This window comes from Rhagoletis zephyria, unplaced genomic scaffold, assembly GCF_001687245.7.
Source record: "Rhagoletis zephyria isolate East Lansing unplaced genomic scaffold, Rhagoletis_zephyria_1.1 Rzeph_scaffold_00024, whole genome shotgun sequence".
NCBI classification, from domain to species: Eukaryota; Metazoa; Arthropoda; class Insecta; order Diptera; family Tephritidae; genus Rhagoletis; species Rhagoletis zephyria.
The window spans coordinates 90,366-107,981 of NW_016157108.1; the positions used below are offsets into that span (position 1 = coordinate 90,366).

Below are 17,616 nucleotides of genomic sequence, written 5' to 3' on the forward strand. Positions count from 1 at the left end.
ATATATACTTATGTAAGTATCTTAGATCATACATCTATATGTATTAGGAATGTTAATCCCGGGATCCCGGGATTTTTAGGTCCCGAAAATCCCGGGATGCTTGGCAAATAATCTCGGGATTTTCGGGATTTGAAATTTGCACTGATGGCAATAATAGAAACTCCTTTTCTTGCCCAGTATTGGCTATATTTCATTTTTATTTAATAATTAATATTTCTTTTATAAATGTCTAGATAATTATACATATAACACCGTGCGATAGTAAATTTTACAAACAAAAGTCAATATACTCGCGAAACTATTTGCCACATATAGTAAAAGTGCGTTTTTAGTATTTCACTCTGACGTCAGAAATTCCAAAATTATTTAAAAAATTCAGTAAAATGTGCTTAGAGAAGAAGTATGGGTACCAAATTAAAGAGGAAATCCTGTAGTATTTAAACAAATTTAATTTTTTGGAGCATAAGGACTGGTAAGTATTGAAAATGTCTTTTCAAAATTTTATCCTTGAAATTTCGCAATTTTTGCTTTTGATAAAATTATATGTTAAGGACTCGATAACATCCTCGAATTTCGTCCTCCTAACTTTAGCAGATTAAAAAATTACCTACGCGTCCTTGTGAATCCAAAAAATTTTTATTTTTTTTTAAATTCAAAAGAAATTGATTTTTTAAATAACTTTTGGGATTCATCATGTCTTTGAAATTACAAAGTCCTCTAAAATAAATACTGACGTCAGAGAGAAAATATGAAAACGCCACTTTAAATAAAAAAGTAGGTTTCAAACCAATTTATTTATTATTTATTTTATGGTAGGAGAGCTTCTCAAAAAAATAGGGGGAATGATCCCGGGATTGTGATAACGACATCCTGAAAATCTCGGGATCGTTAAAAGCGAAAAAATTAACATCCCTAATATGTATACTTAGTTAAGTTAGTTACTTAATAAATAGTATAGTATAGTGTTTATCTAATATTGCTTGCTTGAAAAGCATTTGGAAATGCGCAATTAGACTAATACCAAGAGAATATTTTTACAGTAGTGTTATTTACTCTTTTCCATATAAAAAATTACTTTGTATGGAAGAAAATGCGTGATACCGTCAGCAAAAAAAAATATTTCAAAAATCAAAGCGATTTTTTAGAAACTGCAAACTTGCACTTTATTGCACTAGAATTTAATAAGCTATAAAACTGCATACCAAAAATTATTGTAGAAATTAAAATTAAAATGCTTGGAATTGGGATGAAAAGTTTGTGGAATTTTTATAATATTTGTACAAAGTCTGAAATTTAGATTTATATTGTATTTGTTAGATAAAGAGCTATACTTTTATATTAAAATAATGAACCTTAAAAAAAGCAAATGAAAAATAGCCAAAACTATGTATGTGTAGGTATTTTGTACACAGTTTACAACAATTAAATACTGGAGAAAATAATTAGGGAGTTCACAAGGTTTTGTATACTGTCGTATTGTTGTATGTCGTAAAGTTTAAACGGCTAAAACTATATTTAAGGGATTCGGCAGCTGCCATAAATGTCGTATTATGAAATCTCACGCCATTAAAAATTAGTTGGCTGAGGTTTGAAGTCCTCTAAACATTTATTTATCCGTTAAAAACTTTACGCCATACAACAATACAAACTCCCTAAATATTACACATACATATGTATGTATATATATATTTATGTGTTATTTATATTCATATTTTTGTTTGTGAGTAGGTGTTCTCAGTGTCTTCTAAGATTTTATTCTTGGGCAATTTCATATAGGAGTTGCTGCCCTGTCTACAGAGCTTAATATATTTAAGCAAGTCTTCTGTTCAATTCGAAGGATAACCTCGATCGGCTTCTTATTGGAACTTACCACTGATCAATATTGGAAACACCATTAATATGCAAACATACACGTCAATCCATTTCACAAAATAAATGCATATACATATCTAAGTGCCTAATCAATTGTTGAGTAAATACATATATTCTAACCACTATTCAATACTGGAATTGCCGATTTGTGATATTCAGCTGTAACTTAAGAAAAAAATACCAAACTTCTACACTGTGAAGAGTTTTCTAAAACTATTTGAAAATGTGGTTGACACTGAATTGCACCGCTTTCAGCTCAAGTGACTGAGCTACTGGTAAAATCTCTGGCAAAAGTAAGCAATTATATCAGTTAGTTGAAAGAAACTTTTTTCAGAAACAAGTTAAGACTGAATGAGTCATACGAATCCTGGGTTTTTCCAATTTTAATGATCGGCAACAATAATTATCAGCGATTCTCTGAAATTGATGCTTAGAATGCGCACAAAGCTCAAACAGCGTCTGGGCTTAGAAATCAACTTGCATTGCCTTAAATACCTGTAGGTTGGTTGTATTATCTACATACAGCAAATGGAACTCACTAAATAGATCGTCACAACAGCCGGTGCTGCTTCAGTGTAATTGCCACCAGATAATAATTTTGTTCATTAAAAATGCAATACTTTTCTCGTGAATGAAGCAAATCCTGGGTTTTCCCCACTTACATAACGTCTCGTCGCCCACTTTACATGCTGTTTGTATGATTTTTTTTTATATTTTATTTTTGTTCGAATTAAAAAAAAAAATCAAGTCGATTGACGAGAAACAATTTTGCGATTTCAATTAAACTTTGCTCGCATGTACGTGTGTATGTACTATGTATACATGTATGTACTATGTATACTGAATGGTGCATGATGCCAATAAGTATGTGATTGTATATTCATACGTAATTAATACTCGCAGGTAAATAAATATCAAACATGAAATATTACAATATCCCAGTTGTGTTTAATTTACTTTCATTATCATACATATGTATGTATATACATCAGTGTTGCCGTTGTAGCCCTTTGGTGGCTAGATTTAGCTACCAAATACTTTTTTTGACAACATAAATTTAAAATTGCCCCTAGCCCTTTTGTAGCTCTTTTGAAAAATTTATTCATACTTGACATGAAAAAGTGGTATATGCTTAATTTGATCTGATTTTTATACCTTTCATGAGCATGAAATGGTATTATAACTTTGGTCCGATGTTTGTAAGTACCAGAACAAAAAGAGATAGACCCATGAAAATGTATACTTACATGATCAGAACGTCGAGCTGAGTTGATTTAGCCATGTCCGTCTGTCCGTCTGTCTGTCTGTTTGTATGCAATCTAGTCTCTCAGTTTTCGAGATATCCGGATCAAATTTGGTAGGTGGGTGTATTTTTATAATGTATTAATCATTTGTCGGAACCGGAAGAATCGGACCACTATAACATATAGCTCCCATACAACTGATTGTTCAGATATGAGATTTTTCGTTATAATTCATCCATTTATGTAGCTAGGACCATGAAATTTCGCGCTGTTTTCACTCATTATCAACAGAAGACTTACAGCGAAAATAACAAAGATCGGGTCACTATAACCTGCAGCCCCCATACAACTGATTGTTCAGATATGAGGTCTTTTATCATAACTCCTCCATTTATGCAGCTAGGAACATGAAATTTCGCACCATTTTCACTCATTATTAACAGAATACTTACAGTGAAAATAACAAGGATCGGGTGACTACAACATATATCTTCCATACATCTGATTGTTCAGATATGGGATTTTACTGTAAAACTCCTTTATTTGAACAGCTAAAACCGATAAATTTCGTAAGATATTTTATAAATAATAATACAAAGTCTACTGAGAAAATCGTCAAAATCTATGCTGTATAAGCTTTATCTCCTATAGCACTGATTGTTCAGATACCAGTTTTTGCCATATATCTCCTTTATGTAGGAAACTAAACCCAATAAATTGTGTTACCGGTTTACATACCGATCACATAGCAGTGAAAATCACTTAGATTGGTGTCATAAAAAGTATATCCTCCATACCTCTGATTGTTTAGATGCGATTTTTTATATAAGTATGTAACTCCTCTATCGATATATGCAGATGTATTCAAAAGCAGTAATCTGTCAAAGTAAAATTTGCAGATGTTCATGAAAGGTATGAAGCCTTCGGCATAGCCGAAGACAGCGCTGCTCTTACTTGTTTTCATTTAAATATGTATGAGATGAATTTTTAAGCTAAGAAAAACTCTGATATATGTGTGCATATGTATTGTATGTTCCTTACGTTTTTATATAAACTATAAAAGTGTTATGGCCGTTAACTTACACTGGTCTACAAGGGTTTTGCGANCTAGGCTAAAGTGTTGCGAAACAAAAAACTTTTTTTTGCTTTTGCCGGTTTAAGGGGTTTATGAGGGTACACCCAACATATTTAGTGTTATTCTATAGGTCAATACCTTTCCAACTATACCTTATATATTCAGTTCCGGCAACTAGTTGGAAAGATATAGAACTAAATTGATTTTGGTTCGTGTCTCCACTACGAGATGCTTTGCGATGTGTGTAGCGTCGTACGTACCTTGATTTAATTTTTTTCAAACTTTCAGGAGTTAAAGTACCAAAAACACTAGGAAGGTTTTGTTCCAGGATGTTTTTATTCGTATGCCTTTGTGGGCGTGGCTGCTGCCTGAAAATCGAAAAAAGGCAATTTTTTAAACTACCACTGATGTCGCACTACTCATTACATACCATTCATGTGGATATTAGTAGAAGGGTCTTAAAACAAGCTATTTAACGCTCTCTTTTGCGTTTATGAAATATAAATATATCATAACGTTATCGCCTAAAAACTAAAAATCGGGCTGCTGAAAATATAGATTTCGAGAATTTTCTCAAGAACAGCAGCACCTTTTATGCGAATGCCCCGCACTTTGTAGAACAAGACGAAAGAGTATAAGTTCAGGATTATTTGAAGACCTAACCGACATAGCTGAGGTAGGCATACGGCTGTTTCTGTGTTTCGCGAAACCCACATGATGGTTTAAGAAGGAGGGTTTTAACCAAGGTGTATTTAACAAGGTGGTGTTGGGGCGACAGCTGAGTTCTTCGTCGTGGAGGGCATTACGTCAAAGTGATGTGTTTGTTGTAATTCATACTAATGACAGTGTGGATATCTGCATATAATTTGTTAGTGTAATTTTTACTTATATACGGCCAACACCACCTTGTATCCCAACGGGCCCACAACCTAAGGGCCATGTGCGCTAGTGAGGTCACTGGAAGCCACTTCAACCTAATCTAACCTTACATATTTATCAATTACTAAATTTTATTGCTTGGTGTGATATGCAAAAAATCCCGCTTTGCGACAGAAAATCTCATTTGCCCTTATTGGTCATAAAATCCCGAAAAAAGGGCGAAATCCCGCAAACTGGCAATACTGGTAAGCGCCAATCTATTAACCGAAAGCTCGTTCCCAGCGCTCTAAACAGTGATGCCATTTTGGTGCTTTTGGGGCTAGATTTGGCTCTTTTTATTTTTAACTGCCCCAGAAATTTGCTTTTAGCGCCTAGCTCTTTTTTAGCCCTTTTAAATTTGACAGCCCTTTGAGGCTCCAAATACCTTAACTTAATTTTAAATTTAAATATTTCTGCTGTTTGTGTGGAAAGCACATTTTCAACTGAAAGAGATTGTAGCAAAAATCTAAATTTGCCGCTTTTATTAAATTTGACAAAAGTTTAACATTTTCTGTCCGATTTGGCCGTTATGCTTCACGTTTTCGTTATAAAATTGTTCTGCGTCCTAACTTTTTTAATTATTTTTTTAAAGTGTAATTTTTTAAAATGGAATGAATAAAAATGAAAAATTTTCGAAGAAGCTTGAAAATTTACTTATCTTTCGAGTTTAAACGCCTGAAACTCAAAACTACTATTATGAAGATTAGTTGCATTCGCCTTTCTGTAGTTTTTTTGGCAATAACTGCAAAAGACCTAGAAAACAGATTTTTGTCTATTTCTCGAAATAATTTTTTCGTGTAAACTAGTGAATTCTTAATGTATATATATTTTATGTTTTCTTTTTAGGAGTTTTTAGCCCAGAATGTTTATTTTGATAGAACCTGTATGGGCCTTTGTACCTAAAAAAACAAAATTGTGGAAATTCGTTATAAAATAATTACAAAAATTTTCAGTCGGTGAGTAACTCTTAACTTAAAAATTTTTTATTTTGCCTTTTCTAGCCTTTTTTGCTGGAGATTCTAGCCCCAAACGGATATTTATTTCCGGCAACACTGAATCTAAATGTCAATCACATTCGGTATTTTTGGCGCTTTCCTCCATCATCTGCACAGACCATGGCGTAGATACGAAAAGTAATTAAGAGAGACAAAAGGAGAATCAATTACTAGGTACCAGAGCAAAGAAGCATACCCCCCGGAGCGCAGCCAATACTAAATCCGCTCGTGAAATACATATCTATTGACCTGCCTCTGCCTAAATCTTAACATTGGACGAACCCAATTTACAATCACAGAAACTACTCCACACCATAGAGCCAGTTGCATATGTTTTAGGAAAAGGTCAAAATCCTTTTTTCAGTTTAGAATTGAGCGCCATAACTGAGACTAGGATAGTATGTATGTAGGATAATACGTATTTTTGCAAAAAAATGTATGTTAAGGACTAATATACACACTAGTTATATTTATATTTTAGTTATAGCTGATATTTCGGAGATCACAACACACATATCTCCCAGTCCGACTTATTCAACCGGTGTCACCGGGACATGAACCAGCCACCTCGGATTACAAACCAATGGTCTACCCACTGACCTAAGTTCGCCACGTAAACTGATGTTTGCTTTTCCCACTTTTTCGTATGTATCAGTAAAAGCGGTCCCAAGCTCAATCAAATTGTTGAATATAATTGTTATAAGGCCGTAAGTAGAGATGGAAAAAGAGTAAATACCCAAATGGTAAATACTTGGGTAAAAATGGGTAAGGTATAAACTAAATAATGGGTAGGTATAAACTATGTCAAAGAAAATTTAGGAACAAATACACTATTCTGCAGAAATTAATGAATTTTATAATACATTTTATAAATAACAAGTAAGAAAGTCTAAGTTCGGGCGGAGCTGAACATTAAATACCCAGCGCAGATATTAAATATATGTTTTTCACCTTTCCGAAAGCTACCGCTACATGGTAAGCCGGGGTGTATCAATTTTGAAGTTTCAAGCATTTCTGAAATTTACCGTTATAATTCAATAATTTTCAACGTTTTGCTTTTATGTGGAAAGCACAATAAACACACCGAGTTTTGTATAAATTGGTAGAACGGTTACCGAGATACATATATGTGATCATAAAAGGGCGGTGTCATGCCCAATTTCCAAAATTTTATCATAAGCGCATTTCTTGGTAAAGAATTGTTGTAAGCATCAATTTTGAATAAATTAGCTTTACTATTTACTGATTTATCGAAGACTTCGTATTTCTATAAATTACCGTTATATGTACGGTGACCATATTAACCAACGTAAAATAAAGGACATTTTTTCAAAATGATAAAAGTGCATTACCCTTATCGTAATTTAAATCAAACATTCACTGGTACATTAAATTATCTAATTGTACAAGTTTCTCTTATTTAAAGGCGCTGTAAATGGGATTTTAACCGATTCCGAAAAATTAAACCCAAAGGACTACGCCATCCCTTGGTGCCAAAATGCGTTTCTCATAATTCATACAACACGACGAAGCCAGCACACAATGGTTTAAAATTGGAATTTGTTCGTAATTCACTAGAGCCGTAATTTTTAAACCAATTGGATAATTTTTTTTGTATGAAAGCTTATAAAACTATTAAGAGACCAGTTGAGCACGAATTTTGAAAGTGCAGAAAAAGTAGCAATTTTGAAGAATATTGATTCTCCTTTTCCAGTTAATAAATGTTACATACTAAAACCTTATTGAAAGCAATTGTAGGGTTCCTCCAAAATTAAGAATCGTTTCCCAAAAAAATTTGAAATGTTATAAAAAAATATGGGAAATAAATGCGTTTATTTTATTATTAAAAATTAACGGGAACTCTTAGACACTTGCACCTTGCTCTTTATTATAAAAAAATTTAATGGTATATTAAACGGCATATCCCAGTTTTTACTAAAAACCAAAAAAAAATTAATTTTGGTGAAAATTTTGTATGACATTTAAAATTTTTGTGTGACTTTTTTCATTTTGGGAGAACCAAACAATTGCTTGCAACTGGTTTTTATTATGTAACATTTATTAACTGGAAAGTAGAATACATTTTCTTCAAAATTGCTACTTTTTCTGCACTTTGCACTGAAAATTTTAAAATAAAAATTCACAAATCCGGCTCAACTGAACACATGCAAATTTTATAAGCTTTGATTAAAAAAAAAATATTAACCAAATGAGTGAAAAATTAAGGCTCCAGTGAATTATGAAAACTAAATGCCAGTTTTGAAACTCAGCGTGCCCCTTCCCTTTTCTTTTGGGATATTTACTCAAAGTATGTATATTAATTTTTCTATCAGTATTAGCAATGATTCGTGATTTATAGATTGTACAAAGATTATCGATTAAATAGCAACACCTAAGAGAGATGCGAAACAAACTGGCGAAGGTTTTCATTATATTTTATAAGGGACATTTTTATTTTTCCCTGTTCAAAAAATTACCTCTGAAAAATCCAGAGCTGATTTAAAGGACAGGTTAAGAAATAAAGGACAAAATGCGTCCTTTATTTTGAAAAAAATTATAAAGGACAGGGGGTTAAAATAAAGGACTAACCTTTAAAATAAAGGACGGATGGTCACCGTAGTTATATGGGATGTGGGCGTGGTTATTGTCCGGCCAAAAACTGTGCCAATTGATGCAGCGGTTACCAAGATATACACACAGTATAAGTGGGCGTGGCTACGCCCATTTTCCAAAAATTTATAACATTCTTATTTTTCGTCTAAAAATTATTGTAAATATCAATTTTGAGTGAATAACCTTCGGTAGTTATCAAAATATCGCAGTTTTCGTATTTCTGAAAACTACCGTTATATGGGAGGTAGGCGTGGTTATTGCCCGATTTTACCCATTTTCAATATCATCTGTCCCACGCCCAAAAGAAGTGTATGTACCAAGTTTCGTTAAGATATCTACATTTTTACAAGAGTTATCGTGTGCACAGACGGACGGACGGACGGACAGACAGCCACCGCTTAATTGACTTCTCTTTTCATTCTGATCATTTATGTGTACATTTGTCTATATCTATCTCGATTCGTTTAGCCTGTTACAAACAACCGTTATGTGAACAAAGTTATAATACAAGTGCGCTCGGGTTAAAAAAATCCGTCAGNAACTAAATGCCAGTTTTGAAACTCAGCGTGCCCCTTCCCTTTTCTTTTGGGATATTTACTCAAAGTATGTATATTAATTTTTCTATCAGTATTAGCAATGATTCGTGATTTATAGATTGTACAAAGATTATCGATTAAATAGCAACACCTAAGAGAGATGCGAAACAAACTGGCGAAGGTTTTCATTATATTTTATAAGGGACATTTTTATTTTTCCCTGTTCAAAAAATTACCTCTGAAAAATCCAGAGCTGATTTAAAGGACAGGTTAAGAAATAAAGGACAAAATGCGTCCTTTATTTTGAAAAAAATTATAAAGGACAGGGGGTTAAAATAAAGGACTAACCTTTAAAATAAAGGACGGATGGTCACCGTAGTTATATGGGATGTGGGCGTGGTTATTGTCCGGCCAAAAACTGTGCCAATTGATGCAGCGGTTACCAAGATATACACACAGTATAAGTGGGCGTGGCTACGCCCATTTTCCAAAAATTTATAACATTCTTATTTTTCGTCTAAAAATTATTGTAAATATCAATTTTGAGTGAATAACCTTCGGTAGTTACCAAAATATCGCAGTTTTCGTATTTCTGAAAACTACCGTTATATGGGAGGTAGGCGTGGTTATTGCCCGATTTTACCCATTTTCAATATCATCTGTCCCACGCCCAAAAGAAGTGTATGTACCAAGTTTCGTTAAGATATCTACATTTTTACAAGAGTTATCGTGTGCACAGACGGACGGACGGACGGACAGACAGCCACCGCTTAATTGACTTCTCTTTTCATTCTGATCATTTATGTGTACATTTGTCTATATCTATCTCGATTCGTTTAGCCTGTTACAAACAACCGTTATGTGAACAAAGTTATAATACAAGTGCGCTCGGGTTAAAAAAATCCGTCAGGGCAGTTGAAAAAATAACAAATTAAGATACATGTAAACTATATCAAATAAAACACCTCTTTGAGGTAAAATTTTCGAGTGACGAAAGCTTAACTAAAAACACAAAATTTATGATATCAATTTCGATTATTCGAATATGATATCAATTTCTTAAAGAGGTGTTTTATTTGATATCAACTATTTTGGGGTAGCAAATTTGAAATCGATGAAAATACAAACAATAATGTAAATGTTTTATTTTTCTCAAATAAATTGCTAAAAATGTTATGTAAATCGAAATTATGTATTCAAATCGATGTGTCCGTTGAAACATATAATTTTTCGAATACGGAACAAAGCGAAAAAGAATGGTCATATCCTTTGTATTCGAAAAAATTAAAAATAAAAAATAAAAATTTTCATAAATGATAAAAACTTATCAACTTGGTACCAACTTTGGATACAATAAACAACTGTATTCGTCTGATTGTTTAGTAATTTTTTTTTATACCCGAGCGCACTTGTGCACAAGTTTAGTTAGACCTATACNCCTGTTCAAAAAATTACCTCTGAAAAATCCAGAGCTGATTTAAAGGACAGGTTAAGAAATAAAGGACAAAATGCGTCCTTTATTTTGAAAAAAATTATAAANGTAATTTTTTTTTATACCCGAGCGCACTTGTGCACAAGTTTAGTTAGACCTATACTAGAATACGGATCTATTGTTTGGAATCCCCGCTTCCAAGTTCATTCAGAAAGGATTGAATCAATTCAAAAACAATTCTTGCTTTTTGCTTTGCGTAATTTTAACTGGGATTCAGATTACAATCTCCCCTCTTACACAAGTCGTCCAAAGCTCATAAATTTGCCTACACTCGCAAGTCGTAGAGAAATGCTGGGTATAATATTTATCGTAAAATTAATGACAGGCTTGATTAATAGCCCGGCCCTCCTGGCTGAGNGTGCTTGCCACATAAAAGCAAACCGTTGAAAATTGTTGAAATCGGACTAAAATTGAGGCCGCTTTTCATATAACGGTAAATTTCAAAAATGCTTGAAATTTCAATATTTCGAAATTTAAGGACGCTAATTTACTTAAAATGTATACACCCCGGCTTATCATGTAGGGGTAGCTTTCGGAAAGGTGGAAAACATATATTTAATACTTGCGCCGGGTATTTAATGTTCGGCTCCGCCCGAACTTAGACTTTCTTACTTGTTATATGTTAATTTTTAACCATTTGACCCGTTTTGGAGCGATATTTTTTCAACTTGTATCGCACTATCTCCACAACAAGAGTTTTCCCAGACATAAGCTATATACCAGATGAAAGCTAGCTAGATGTGTGGAAACTTAGAATAAAATCGAAATTTATATTTTCAGCAGCCCGATTTTTGGTTTTCAGGCAATAACGTTATGACATATTTATATTTAATAAACACAAAAGATAGCGCTAGATAGCTTGTTTGAAGACCCTTCTACTGATATCCGCATCAATAACATGGACTGAGTAGTGCGGCCTCAGTGGTGGTTTAAAAAATTGCCTTTTTTCGATTTTCCGGCAGCAGCCACGCCCACAAAGGTATACGAATCAAAACATCCTGGAACAAAACCTTCTTAGTTTTTTTTTGTAGTTTAATTCCGGAAAGTTTGAAAAAAATTAAATGAAGGTATGTACAGACGCCACATACATACCAAAGTATCTCGTAGTGGAGACACGAACCCAAACACCTTTACCTCTATATCTTTCCAACTAGTAGCCGGGACTTAATATAAAAGGTATCGTTTGAAAGGTACTGGCCTATAGAACAAATATGTTGGATGTACAGTATCGGTCATATCTATAGCACGCCATTTCAAAGTGATATTGTGTGCCACTTATGCTTATTTATTTTTTTTAAGAATTTTAAATTAAAATACAGTTCTTTCTTCAACAAACTCCATATAAACCCAAGTTTAATAATTTGCAGAAAACTTCAAAAAAGTGCAACAAATTTACACCTAAGTTTCAAACTTTTTTCTCGGAAGTGTTAGAATTTTTTTGAGTACACAGTTTTTTAGCCACTGCAATTTTAGTCTGATAATGTGCAAATTTCAAGTGGCTACGAATTACCGTTAATTTTTTATAATTTTTTTTTGTCGCATTGGCGTCCATATAATGAGTAAACTAATTTTTTTGTATATGGATGAAAACCGCAACACTTTTGTCGAAAAAAATTCTAAAAAATTAACGGTAACTTTCAGTCTCTTGAAACTTGCACATTATCAGACTAAAATTGATTGGGCTATAAAACTGTGTATTCAGAAAAATTCAAACACTTCCGAGAAAAAAGTTTGAAATTTAGGTGAAAACTTGTTGCTCTATTTTGAAGTTTTCTACAAATTGTTAAACTTGGGTTTGTATGGGGTTTGTTAGAGAAAGAACTATATTTTAATTGAAAATTCTCAAAAATAAATAAATTAACATAAGTTGCACACAATATCACGTTGAAATGGCGTGCTATAGATATGACCGATACTGTACATACCCACATGCCCCCTTAAACCGGCAAAAGCAAAAAAATATTTTTTGTTTCGCAACACTTTAGTCTAATTTTTAAGAAACCGGTTAATCGTTTATGAAGCTTGAATACATTTTCTGGACACACTCTGCAAGACCTTTCCAACGATATCTCAAACATGTCGATTGGACGTCTGGATAAAAACTTCCAAACTCGTGTATATATAAGCGAGTAATTTCAGCATGCTACTTTAGCTGCTTTCGTCACTCGCGCGCACTACCGTGCGCTATGATATGTATATGTAAGTGAAAAATTTTAGCTACCATTTTTAGCCACAACCATATATTTTTAGCTCTTTTTAGCCCTTTTTTAAAAGGAATTTGGCTACCACTAAAAATGATTCGCGGCAACACTGCTCGCTACCCGTTTTCATAAAATCATCTGCGCAAATTATTTCATTTCGCAAGAACTTCATTACTGAGGCCAATGCTAACGAATCTTTAATTTTTTTTTAACATCGGGTAGAGTAAAGTTGATGCAGCTAATAAAAAAGCATGTTCGATGGATGGATTTTGAACAACTACAGAATTCATATTTCATGAATATATTTTTACGATTATTTTACAATTAATCGATTAATGAGACACATAACTACGACACAATTAAATCGTAAATTGGACAAAAATAATCGATTAACTTAATCAAATGATTAATCGCTACCATCTCTAATTGTGCCTTTATTTTCTAAACAAAAAATTTAATAAGTATGTGATTCAAAAAAGGTGCTACCCTATTCAAAAATATTTATTAATTGGGGATTTTTATAATAGCTTCCATTTGAGACCCATATTATAATGTTTTATTTAATTTGTGACTAAATTGGAATAGGAGGCAACTTTATACGCGTATTCTCGGAGTTAATACCTATTTAGATAACCTTAAAACGCAAAACGTTATCTTTATACAAACTTTCGACAAAAGCCTTAGTGTCGCTTCCAAGAAACCTATGGATATATATACTTATACTCTATATATACAAGTATTGCTCGTTTAATGTAATAAGATTTTGTTTCATCAGAAAAACAAAAACTCTAGAACGATAAATTAATTTCTCAAAAGCTGGCAGGCCTATCAAAAAGGGATTTATTTACATAAGGTTTATGGAGAATTTTGTTTTCTTTCATTTGCCGTATTTCGTATTAAAATTGTTAAATTAGTTCGAAAATATATGTAATTAACCAGAACCACTTTTTTAAAGCTGAATAACGGTAATTTTAAAATATCTCTAAAATTTATCCATAGAAAAAAAATTTGCTCGATCTTCGGAATCAGCGAGCAATTCTGCTTAGGAATAAGATAGTGGCATCCAGTGTGCATTTTTGCTGTAAACCAGTGTTATTAAATAATTTGAACAAAATTTTTAACCGGTCACAACTCTTTTCAAAGAAGTAAAACCTTATTTCAAACCTATAGGCCAATTGACACCTTATTTTTGAAAATTGAACGAACGGGGCAGATCAGATGACATTCACAAAATGTTTTTGTTTTATGGAAAACAACTCTTCGCAGAAATGGTATACAATTCTTGAAAACCAAAATATGTATTTCGATCGGATAACTCAACAACAACAATATCCAATTGTTTATTTAACAATTTTTTAATACTATAGATTTTGTATTTATGATGTATGGAGGTGCGTACACAACACCAACTTAATCGCTCCGACCAATTAGTGCTGGTGCAATGGAAAAACTAGCGATCCCACCTAAAAAATAACTATACAACATTTTAAACGAGAAATATTGCCGTCACATTTTCGTTTTTATGATTTTTATTCATGTGGTTAGCAGCGGCAGGTATGTATGTATTAACTACGTATATGTATACATATTAAAAGTGAAGTGATCAGTTATCAAATATATAAATATTTACATGTTCTGTTAAAAAGTACCTTAAACTAGTAAACCCGTATGGCGTTAAAACAACAAAATTGAGTTTAAATTTTTAAAAAGGTAAAACCCTATTCAAAAATCTCAAAAAATATTCCTAATGATTCATCTAAACCATTTCTGAGTGACAAAAATCTCGAATGGCGCCAGTTTTCATTTCATCAAATCGCCCTGTACCGCTAAAAAAGTTCTAACTTCCAAAAATAAAACCTTATTGCACGTCTATGTGGGATCCCAGTTCTTCAATCTGACTTCTCAGTTTGACCTTAAAAAAAGTAGATGGCAACCCTAATTAAAAATATTATCAGCCTAAAGTTTTCTTAAAACTCTTTCGTTTGACACTAATGTTTCCATATTTTATTTATGTAGGTAGGGATAAATCGATACCATCAAGGTATTACTCAAATCAGTACTTGTACTTGTATCAACCAAGGTATCGATACCTACTCAGTATCGGAAAGGTATCGAGTACTTGTTCATACACGGTTAAAAATTTCGGTTTTAATTTTAAACTTTTTGGACTACATATATGACCAAACTAAATTCAGTTTCAAATACAAACCTTCCAAGTTTATAAAAAAGAGAGCACATATGTTGGGTTTAGAATTTAAACAATTCGGTTTAAATGTTAAACCCAAACGTGTTCATAATTAAGAATAAAAAAAAAAACAATCTTAAATTTCATGCTCCGTCTGGTTGGGATTGAACCCGGACAGCCTTGGTAGCAACCAATTGTATCAAGCATCTTTGCACACTCAGCTACAGCCACGCATGTAAATGTGCTTTCATATGTTGAGTTTGAATCAACACCACAATTCGCTGTGCAAACATATTCTATTTCGGTTTAGATTTTAAAAAGTAGACTATAAAAGTTTAAAAAAGGCAGTAGTCCCAGCGCGGTTTAAAAATTAAACCCAAATTTTTGACCGTGTATAACTACGATTTTGCATATTTTTCAAAGTTATTGCATTTTTTTTAACAAAAAATATGCATTTTTACAAGATTATTGATCTTTTAATATTTTTTCATAAAAAAAATTTAAGACAACAATTATTTTTGTATAGTGTTTGATTTCAAAAACAATAGAATACATTTTGACAAGATTAATAGATATAGTTTTTTCATATAAAATAAGTTTAAGGAAAGAACTCCTTTTTTGTTATATTTCGCAAAAACATTAACTTTTCCAAGTGTTTTCCTGAAAAGCTGTGTCGAGATTTTGCTATAGTTATACCTGTTTTTGAGAAAAGCCTCTCGCAAGGGACAGATGTCCCAACAACCGTTATATATAGACGGGCTTGCTTATATAGCTGCGGAAATGTAGTGCGCATATCTTCCCATTCCTCTAATGGGTTGCTTTTTAAAGAAGCTACTGCGGCATAATAAGTTTTGCGCTTCCGATACAAGTACTTTTTCTTCGATACCTATTTGGATCGCAGTAAAAAGTATCGAGTACAAAAATATGTACTTGGTAAATTGAGAAAAGTATCGAGTATGTACTTGGATTTACTTATATCGATTCATCCCTATATGTAGGTTGTGAGGCAATTGAGAAGTAAAGTCCTCTCTCGTCGTACAAAGATCACACTATAAGTCACTAATCATGCCTGTACTGGTGTATGGCGCATGGGCCTGAGCACACTAGCCTGCTAAGTCGAACTGAGCAGTCCACCACTCGAACGCACACTGGACTGGGCAGTCGGCCGAAACAGGTTTCAGTTTTGTATACATGAACTACGCATGATTGTGTTAGTGCATGTGGCACATGCAAACAGCGTTGCCATTTTAGTCGTTTTCTGGCTAGATTTAGCCGGTTGCGATAGCAAACAGCCGGAGAAATTTTGGTTTAGCCGGAAGCCGATTTGTTAGCCGTTTTGCAAAAAAAAATTAGCCGTTTTTAGCCGATTTTGCTATTCGCCTTGTTTTCTTAAAATTCAAATATGTATATATGTTTCCATTTTTGACTAAGAGATCCAAAATCTGTTAAATTTGGCTACTAGCCTTATCGCGGAGATAATTTTCATGTCAGAAAGGGTTATATAAAATTGGACCAGCTTCGCTTATTTTTTATTTTAAACGAATATATTTTTTCTGAAGAAGATTTTAGCGGGGATTTTTCATAAAATGTTTGTTATGAATGTCTTAGATTTAAGTGTGCAGTTTTATTCGCAAACTTAGAAAATAACAAATGGTTTCACTGTTTGCTTAACACGTGTTTGTGTTTGGATATAGTTTTAAAACATAGAATAAATATTGTAGATATTGTCTTCCCAGATAGCGCATATTCAATTCTACCTTTATTTCAAAACATCATTGTTGCCCATGCTTTAAGGTTTAAGGTAAGGGAAAAATAGATATTTTCAAGCACTGAAAGCCGTGAAATTAATTAAATTCCAAAAACCGAAGGCCAACTTGGATTAAAAGAACCAACACTGAAATGCGTCAAAATGAAAATACAAGAGCACAAATTTCTATGTAAAGCAAAACTCTCTGGGAAGACAATAGGTTTGTTCGTCGAAAATCCAGAGATAATTATCACTCGAAATATCAGATAGTAAGAAAAAATGCTGCTGTGGTGTAGTGGTAAGCAGTGAGCGCTTTCACTCATCAGCACCTGGGTTCAAGACCTGGCCAAAGCAACATCGCAAAAAATATAGAAAAGGGTTTTTTCTTAACAGCGGTCGTCCCTCGGCAGGCAATGGCGAGTGTATTTCTGCCATGAAAAACAGCTTCTCATAAAAATACAATCGCCGTTCGGAGTCAGCGTAAAACTGTAGGTCCCTCCGCTTTGTGTGACAACATCAAGGCGCACACCACAAGTCGGAGGAGAAGCTCGGCCAAACACTAACATATGTGTAAGCGCCAATCTATTTGTATTATTAAGAAAAAATGCTCCCAAATTATCTCAAGTAGAGAAACGTGCAAAGTTCTGGCCGAACGCAAATTTGCAGGAATTTTGTATTCAAAAATAAGAAACTTGCATAGAATTTTAAAATTCTTTCAGAGGGGCTAAAATAGGATCT

The 17,616-nt window shown here is 33.2% G+C and overlaps 1 protein-coding gene across 7 annotated transcripts in view; it reads right to left on the reverse strand.

Annotated features, from left to right (window-relative positions):
* LOC108362728 (embryonic polarity protein dorsal-like) overlaps positions 1-17,616 on the reverse strand; it is a 117,777-nt gene that overhangs the window by 71,567 nt on the left and 28,594 nt on the right. The gene's annotated exons all lie outside the window — the stretch shown is intronic.